At 40.3% G+C, this 9,711-nt stretch overlaps 1 protein-coding gene across 2 annotated transcripts in view; it reads left to right on the top strand.

Annotated features, from left to right (window-relative positions):
- Positions 1-606: 606 nt before the first annotated feature.
- The window catches only part of anxa11a (annexin A11a), a 33,674-nt gene continuing 24,569 nt past the window's right edge, over positions 607-9,711 (top strand). For both annotated transcript variants that reach the window (XM_060925811.1, XM_060925809.1), the window contains exon 1: positions 607-746. The gene's annotated coding sequence lies outside the window, so the exon portion shown is untranslated. The remainder of the gene's footprint in view (positions 747-9,711) is intronic.

Below are 9,711 nucleotides of genomic sequence, written 5' to 3'. Positions count from 1 at the left end.
CTGTCACCTCAGAGCAAGAAGGTTCTGGGTTCGAGCCCCGTGGCCGGTGAGGGCCTTTCTGTGCGGAGTTTGCATGTTCTCCCCGTGTCTGCGTGGGTTTCCTCCGGGTGCTCCGGTTTCCCCCACAGTCCAAAGACATGCAGGTTAGGTTAACTGGTGACTCTAAATTGACCGTAGGTGTGAATGTGAGTGTGAATGGTTGTCTGTGTCTATGTGTCAGCCCTGTGATGACCCGGCGACTTGTCCAGGGTGTACCCCGCCTTTCGCCCGTAGTCAGCTGGGATAGGCTCCAGCTTGCCTGCGACCCTGTAGAACAGGATAATTATGTACCACTGGTGTGTGTGTGTGTGTGTTGGGGGGGGGGGGGGGTTCCTTTCTTTCTTTCTTTCTTTCTTTCTTTTTTTTTGTAGTTGTAGAGTACCTGACCCTCACAACAGGCATTATGCACATGACAAACACACTTGAAACTTGAAAGTGATAATATTGAGAAATTATCTTATTATTATATTACGTCATAATTATGACAAGCGTTCTCATGAATATGGCGTGGGAAAAAGCCCAGCCCAGTGTGCGCAGGAGGTTGGTTCTATGCCCTGAGTGAACACACCCTCATCTGACGTACTTTTCTCCACAGCAGAAGGAAGCTGTTGGGTTCTCTCCCCTCCCACTGAGCCTTCCTGCTTCTTCCTGATCCGAAAATTCTCCACAAGTGCTCTGTTTAAAGCTTTACCACCTCTACAGGCTGTGTAAGTAAAAACTTACTGGTCAGTATTAGCCAGCTGGTTTGTTTTGCTTTAGCTGTATTTCCAGTTCTTGTCAGTGTTTATGGTGAGAGCAGTAAACAGGCGGTCAGTGTTTACCCTCGGCTCTTTTACTGGCGGATTTTGAAGTGTTAATGTAAATGCACTGTAAACTGTGAGGGTCCATCTTTTAATTACCCCGAGTTGGACTGGGCTGTGTGACAGGAGTTACAGTGGGGGTCCAGTTCTGTTTACATGTTTATTTATCGCGTGTCCAGTTTGATTTAGGCCCGTGATTACGTCATGTCGAAGTGGGTGTGGCCGAAGCCTGGATGATCCACACTGCAGTGTTTAATATCACCGCCTTCAGCAGCTGCTTCACTCACTTCTGTCAGATTACAGCAGAGCTTCTGCTATCCATTTGACCATCTGGTATTCTTATGTTCATCTGAATTGAGCAAAGGACTAAGAAAGACAGAAGCACAACTTTTATTCTTCACACGGGACTCCCTAAAGTGAATGACGCATGAAATGGAATGACGAATGACAGCTAGTGATTTGAACAATAAATGGTCCCTTGTCATTCAGATTCTTATAAATGGAATAACGATTGAAATGTAGGTGGAATGACATGCTTTCAGCTCATGAAATGGAATGACATTGTTTCTAAGTGGAATGACATACTTTTAGGTTATGTTATCAGTGATGTCCCCTTTTACAAATGGAATGACAGTGTTTTTAGGTGGAATGACATACTTTGAGGCAATGTTATCAGTGATATCACCTATAACTTAACCCTAACCCTAGAAACAATGTCATTCCATTTGTTAATTTTGATAACATTGCCTCAAAGTATGTCATTCCACCTAGAAACCTTATCATTCCATTTGTAAAAGCTGATATCCCACCAAGCACCCACTTATCTTATCCTAGGGAGGTCTAAAACTAAAGATTTCAATCATTATTCCATTTGTAAGAATCTGAATGACAAGGGACCATTTCTCATCTCATCTCATTATCTCTAGCCGCTTTATCCTTCTACAGGGTCGCAGGCAAGCTGGAGCCTATCCCAGCTGACTACGGGCGAAAGGCGGGGTACACCCTGGACAAGTCGCCAGGTCATCACAGGGCTGACACATAGACACAGACAACCATTCACACTCACATTCACACCTACGGTCAATTTAGAGTCACCAGTTAACCTAACCTGCATGTCTTTGGACTGTGGGGGAAACCGGAGCACCCGGAGGAAACCCACGCGGACACGGGGAGAACATGCAAACTCCACACAGAAAGGCCCTCGCCGGCCCCGGGGCTCGAACCCAGGACCTTCTTGCTGTGAGGCGACAGCGCTAACCACTACACCACCGTGCCGCCCAAGGGACCATTTATTGTTCAAAATTGTTCATGCGTCATTCACTTTAGGGAGTCCTCATCACGGGGACTCCCTAAAGTGAATGACACATGAAATGGAATGACGAATGACAGCTAGTGATTTGAACAATAAATGGTCCCTTGTCATTCTTTAGGGAGTCCTCATCACACACTTGTGAAATTTCCTCTCTGCATTTAACCCATCTGAAGCAGTGAACACGCACACATACCCAGAGCAGTGGGCAGCCATCATGCTAACAGCGCCCGGGGAGCAGTTGGGAGTTAGGGGCCTCGCTCAAGGGCACCTCAGCCCAAGGCTGTCCCATATTAACCTATGGGTTGTTTTACAATCAGGGTACGCAAGCTAAAAATCACATTTAACACTTACTATCTTCAATATCAAAAGGCTTGAGAGCAATTCCAGCGTTATGGACGTGACACTTGAACTCAAAATGGCAACAAATGACCCAGTGCATGTTTTATTGTCTCCCAGTATTTAAACAGGTGTTGCATATTTTAAGGCTGTACCATACTGGAGAAGTGATAGAACAAGAACAGTTCCCATAGTACATCTAGGGCATGCCAGGAAATGCCAATAAAAGATGCGTTATGGATGTGACAGAAAAAGTATCACTTTTCTTGGGTGACTGTACATTTTTATTAAACTCTGTGAAATTGTAAACCTAATGTCGAAATGGAGATATCCATTTGATAGAGGGGTCCAAGGTGAATATTAAAAAATCTTTGTTTAAAATATTTTGTATTTCATGCAGAGTTTCGGAAGGAAAAGTCAGCGTTATGGATGTGACGAAATTCCGTTATGGATGTGACGCGTCTGAAATAGACATGGCATATGCTTAGAAAATCAGAAAATATAATTATTTTAATATATCAACTCAAAATGAATTAGTTTTGCGCAAAGTGTGTGTTCTGTGTTGCATTTCATACAGATGTATAATAAGAACTTTTTTAAAAAAAATGTTACGGACGTGACAGCACCTGTCCTGTAAATCGGTGTCGCATCAACACGGCTCCACGGTGACAATGAAATGCGAAATCATATACCTCATTTACAGTTTGCTTCAATAACCCTATTGCGTCCTGAAAGGATGCTGAACATTGTTGTGGGCGAATATATGTATCATATTTTGGTTGTTGAAAAAAGTACTCAATTGTGCATTGAAATCACCAAATTCTTGATTGTCATTAGCTAAACTAGTGAAGGTGAAGGGAACAATTCTTGTGACAAATTGGTTCAACTTATTCACATCTGTAAAATACAGGCCTAGGTGATATCTCTGGGAGTGGTTTTGATGTTGCTTTATTTTTGCATGGTGAGGTTGACATTTACATGGAATTGCCCTTGACTAAATAAACTTGGTTGTTTATTGTAGCCCTGTGATAGCTCTATTTACCATGCAAAAAAAATTTGGTGATAATGTTATTTTTGGTGAATGTATGGCAATATATGTCATATTTAGCAAAATTTACTCGTGTCATTTAGAAAAAGTGCTTTTTTTGGACCACAGGTAGCTCCAAAACGGATGCACTTAAATCATTCTTTATACCATAAAACAAATATCTGGTTCCATATCATTGGAAACATAGTTAAGTTTTAATGTTGAATGCCAGTAAGTTTTCAGACTATTTTGATCAAATTAGTATGTTGTTGTGTCAAAAAAATGTCCTCTCCGAGACAGCTAATTTTTCAATATAAGATAACATATCTAAAATGATTATTTTCATCCTAAAATGTGGTCAAGATATTGGGACATAAATATTAGAGACAACTAACGCACAGCTTACAGCCTTATATTTAAAAGCACTATGGAAGTAGTGGATTCTGAATTGTCCAAAAAAAATGTCCTCTCCGAGAATCACTTCATTTGTTTCTCCCATCTTATAGCAGATTACACAAAACTACCATACACACACGTCAAAAAATTACCTGAAATCTGTTCTTTAACTTGTCCTTCACTTAAAAACTGGTACAAGAACCAGTTTGAATCAATTTGAATTTTGGACTCCTGTGACACAAACTTTGTACCCTGATTGTAAAACAACCCCTAACCGCATGTCTTTGGACTGTGGGGGAAACCGGAGCACATGCAGACATGGGGAGAACACGCAAACTCCACACAGAAAGGCCCTCGTCAGCTGCTGGGCTCGAACCCAGAACCTTCTTGCTGTGAGGCGAACATGCTAACCACTTACACCACCGTGCTGCCCAAACTCATTTATTCTATCCACATTCACTGGATATGAGCAGTCGCATGCTCTGATTGGCTACTCTACTACTAGGCTATCAGCTCATATACCGTTAGTAGAGAAAAACAAAATGGCAGAGCATTTTGCTGAACCAACTGAGGACGAAATACAAACTACTTAAATTAAAAAAAAGCAACAAAATATGGAATGAAAGTATTTGACAGTAAGAACGTGTGCGTGTGTATAATATAAAAATTTACCAGCGGGGAGGTCCGTATCGTGAAATACCGTGACCGAGGTCTCTGGGACATTGAGGTCATAGGTCATCTTTTTTGTTGTATTTTCTGCCCTTTGCTCCTCAATAAACTGCTGGATTCTTTTATTTTGTCTTCATCAGGGTAGTAAAACTCGCTTTCGCTGTGAACACTGTCATTACCGCTATCCATGCTGTAAAATTAATGCTGTTATACTGAGAAATGCAAAAATAAATCTTGACAAAAAATTGCTACTATGTTTGTTGTTGCTGTGAACGAGCTAGTCACCAAAGGTCCGTAACCGGGGTCCAGATCGTAGGATTCCAGACCGCTCATGAGCCAGTCAGAGCGCACGATTTGATGGAAACCGGACCGCGAAAAAAATACCTTTTTTTATTTTTCAAGAATTATTATTAGCACATTTTTCACAAATTGCTACTCTCATTTTGCCGGTTTGTTTACATTTGAAGCGGAAATTATTTTGTCAGATGCTTTGTATAAAGTTTTTATTTATCGGATTTGCAAAAAAAATAATAAAAATGCTCTGTTTCTCAAAATCCAGTGAATGTGGATAGAATAAAACAGTTATTCCACTCAATATCGTCGTATATGGCTTATAGCCAGTTCGGCGCTACGTGCCTCGTTGGCTGTCAGCTCATGTACGACTCGATTTCATGGAATAACTGTTAAATATATAGGGCTAAATAAATGACTATTATATTTCTAAATTCTGGTTTTCTGTTGTGTTTCTGTTTGCAAAGTTGACCTATTCATCTGAATGTTTGCTCACCTTCAGCCTGATTCTACATGTTTATGACAGACTGAAAACCGTCTGTCAGTATACAATGGTTATTTTTGGTTGGTGAAAGGAAGACTGTTAATAACAGTACTGGGTGTATGAATACCATCAAAGGTTTCCATGGCTATAAAATGCAATGTAACCAGTTACATATGGAAATTTAAAATGCCACAGTCTTGATAACGCATATACAAATGGCCATAAATGACAGTCGAACACTGTACATGGATAATGTGATGTGTTCACAAAAGGTTGGGATTATTTGTTTTCATAATTATTTCAGAATGTTAAATTAACCTTACACGTGCTACAAAGTAGTGATGTTCCAGAACCTTATTGGTGGTTTTTGCTATTTGTGTTACACTTCAAGTGAAGTGATAAGTAATTAATAGGAACAAAACACACATACACACACCAAATCCCTGCATTGCTGTAGGTCCAAAGGCTCTTGTTTATGTCTAGTAACCTTCATGTCTGTTACAAATAGTCATCATTTTTAGCGTTTGTTTGTTTTAGAGCATTGCACTAGAACAGGGGTTGTTTGATTGTATATGAACTCTGGTAAGGACTTATGGTAGATTCAGTTCCCTTTCAGTGCATTAAATGATTAATGAACCATTGTGAAATCACCGGGGTTTGAGTTGAGTTATACAACCCCAAATCAGAAAAAGTTGGGAAAGTGTGTTGAAATTAAAACTGAAAACACTGATTTTCTAAATAATGTTTGACTTCTAGTGCACTCAAAACTACGGAAGCTGAGAGAGGCCCTTCATATAATCCTTTTTTTTATTCACCGAGATAACGACATAATTAATTCAGGATCTCGAGAAAACAACACAATTCGAGATCTCGAGAAAACAAAACCGTTATTTCGAGGTCTCGAGAAAACAAAACCGTTATTTCGAGATCTCAAGAAAACAGCTGAGAAATGGTTAATTCAGGTACATGTCCGCCAATTTCTAAGTCTTTGTTGTCTGACCCACAGGGGGGCGCAGCGCTGCTAGAAATCTCAGCTGTTTTCTCGAGATCATGAAATAATTTTGTTTTTCCGAGATCACGGAATAATTGTCTTGTTTTCTCGAGATCACGGAATAATTGTTTTGTTTTCTTGAGATCTCGAATTAATGTTGTTTTCTCGAGATCCTGAATTAATTATGTCGTTATCTCGGGATAACAAGGTGAATAAAAAAAGATTATATGAAGGGCCTCTTGCGGCTTCCGTACAAAACAATACAACTGCACATTATTTGATGTTTTACCTTATGACATTTTTGTTTTTTTTTCTTCTTAAACACTTGTTTCAATTTTGATTCTTGCAACACATTAAAAGTTTTGATGGGCTTGTCTTAAAGTGAGACGGCCTTTCGAGTTCATAAAATCGGTGAAATTTAGTTCCCTCTGAAATTTGGTCACTGTGATACATGTTTATTTCCGTAATATCTCACAAAATATCAGGCCGTTCTGTGGCTGGGAAGTTATTTAATTTGAGGGGATTCCCAAGCAAATAATGTGCATGAAATCACTTGCTTCATGCAGTTAAGCAAACAGAGGAAGTCTGTGTGTACATGAGCAGGTTAACCTTTGACTGTGCACTGACACAGTTACATAATTTTGTCGCTAAACGAACAGCTGATCACACGAGGTGCTCGCTGACCGTCAGTATTTATTAGTTTGGTCCTGCGTTTCTTTTCCTTCGCAACATGATGTCTTTTCTTCTCACGTTCTGTTACTGTAGTCAGTCTTTCACGTTTCATTCACACATTCGCGTCCTCAATTTTTCTCTCCTGTCTCAAATTTGTATCCCACAATGCCTTGCGTGAACGGGGAAAGCCCACCAGGTGATGCATGATGTAGTATCTTGAATTGGGTCATGGTGAAGCAGGAAAAAATAGCAGAGAATTTAGGGCCACATGGCCCTAAATTCATTACTTGTTCTATTAAAAAAGCCTAATAAAATTGAAAGTCTGTGATTCGAATTCAGTAGCTTTCAGTCCACTAAATAAAAATAACTGGGTGTCAGGGAAAAAAAAATTTTTATGACCTAAACTTGAAAATCTGAAAGGCAGTCTACCTTTAATTAAATATCCCTGGAAAAGATGTAGTCTTGAAGGCAGGATATGTTGCTCCAAAATATCAATATACTTTTCTGCATTAATTCTGCCATCACAGATGTGCAGTTTACCTTTTGCCAAGGGCTCTGACACAACCCCATACCATGACAGACCCTGGCTTTTGTTGCTGCTAACGGTCTGGATGGTCCTTTTCATATTTGGTCCGGAGCACACGGCATCCATTTCTTACAAAAAAGACCTGGAATACTGATTCATCTGAACACTATACACCTTTCTACTGTGTGATGGTCCATCCCAGATGCCTCAGAACCCAGAGAAGTCAATGGTACTTCTGGGCACAGTTAATATAAGACCTTCCTTTTTGCCTTAGTCCTCAACTGGTATTTGTGGATGTATCGCCATATTGTAGTGCTTGATAAAGGTTTGCCAAAGTAATCCTGAGCTCATGTGGTTATATCCGCTATAGACGAATGATGGTTCTTGATGCTGTCTGAGAGCTCGGAGATCACGGGTGTTCAGGCTTGCATCGTTGACCTTTACACGCTGAAATTCCTCCAGGTTCCTTGAATTGTTTAATGATATTGTGCCCTGTAGAGGGTTAAATATCCAAATCCCTTTGTATCTTTCTTTGAGGAACATTGTTTTTAAAGGGATCCTCCAGCGGATTTATTCTCAAACTTATTTTAAGTAAAAGTCGTTGCAGATTTGAAAAAAAATCAAACTTTCATTTCTGGAAACCAAATAGTGTTGGAGAAAGATGAGTTTTCTTTAAAATGCCATTTGGGCTTCCTGCAGTGGTGATGTGTCTGATGACGTCAGGTAGCGGTCGCTTGGAGCAACTCAGCTGTTTATATTCTCTGTTTACACTGTAGTTTTGCTAGTTTTACAAGTATTTTACTGGATTTATCAGTTTTTAAATAAGTATGCCTCATTGTGTAGTGTATATAAATTCCACAATGATGCTAAAAAGAAAGCACGAGCTGGAACTAGACTGCATTTCCGCAGAGAAAATGCAAAGTGTGTTCACTCAGCTGGAACAGGGTGTCGCCAACAGAAACTGGATCAGACATGAGACCTCGCACTGCAGAATCCTTTTTTTTTTTTAAACATGATCTACATGGTGCTGGTTCTGGGTAGATTAAGTGTGTGTGTAGTGTGTGTGTGTGCCTGCGTACTCTAAAATCTCAGTTTAAATTGGCTCAACTCGCAGTGTGACATGATACTTTGCGCTCTAAAATCTTTTTTTTTTTTTTTTACATGAGCTAGTTCTGGGTAAATTAAGAGATTGTGGCATGATTGAAAACAGGGATTTTAGAACACAAAGCGCAAAGGTGTGTTTTTTTTTTTTTTGGTCCCTCCCAAAACTCCATTCATTTGAATGGGGGGAAAAATGAATGGGGGGAGGTTTCAGTGAAAAGAAAGGAAAAGATGAGTGTGGGTTAGAACCGATTGCATGTACATGTCGGGGGAGTTGGCCTGAGGTATCATATGAAGTTGGTGGGTCTTTGATGAAACGTGTCTGAGCGGGAGGGTTTGATTCGTGAGCCCTATTCATTCTCTATGGGGGGGAAAAAGACAAGAAAATGACAAGAATGAGAGAATGGATGTGTCTATCTAAAAGCTGTATACAAGCACACTACACTGGTTCAGGCTGGACGTGTCAGAGTTGGAACAGTGTCTGTCATTTTTATTTTTTTAAGATAAAGACTTTTCATTGTTCAGGTCTCTGTGCCATGCAGCTAACAGACAATTCACGTAGTGGACTCATGGTTGCTTGGGGAAAACAATAAGGAGAGTTCTTAGTGTGCTTGCTAAGCACAAAGCAGCGTGACGCACACTATTGTTCTTCTTAAGTGTACTTTAGTATTTATTCACCCATTATTCATGCATTTGTGTACCAGCAACTCTACCATCAACAAACTTGCGTGAACATGTGGGATTGGGGGACAGAATCCAAACGTCCCAGTTTACCAAAACACTCTATGCCCATGAACCTTCCAGATCTGCACCTTTACCTAAGAACTTAGGTGGTGTCTACATTAAACCCTATCCGTATCGTTTTCGTTGCAGATGCACTGTCCATGCACATTAAAGGAACAGTCCTCCGTATTTCCATAATGAAATATGCTCTTACCTGAATTGAGACGAGCTGCTCCGTACCTCTCCGAGCTTTGCGCGACCTCCCAGTCAGTCAGACGCAGTCAGACGCGCTGTCACTCCTGTTAGCAATGTAGCTAGGCTCAGCATGGCCAATGGTATTTTTT

The sequence above is a fragment of the Neoarius graeffei genome, chromosome 7 (assembly GCF_027579695.1).
Source record: "Neoarius graeffei isolate fNeoGra1 chromosome 7, fNeoGra1.pri, whole genome shotgun sequence".
Taxonomy (NCBI): domain Eukaryota; kingdom Metazoa; phylum Chordata; class Actinopteri; order Siluriformes; family Ariidae; genus Neoarius; species Neoarius graeffei.
Note: the sequence above shows the minus strand (reverse complement) of the source record. Positions and strands in the feature narration are given on the sequence as shown.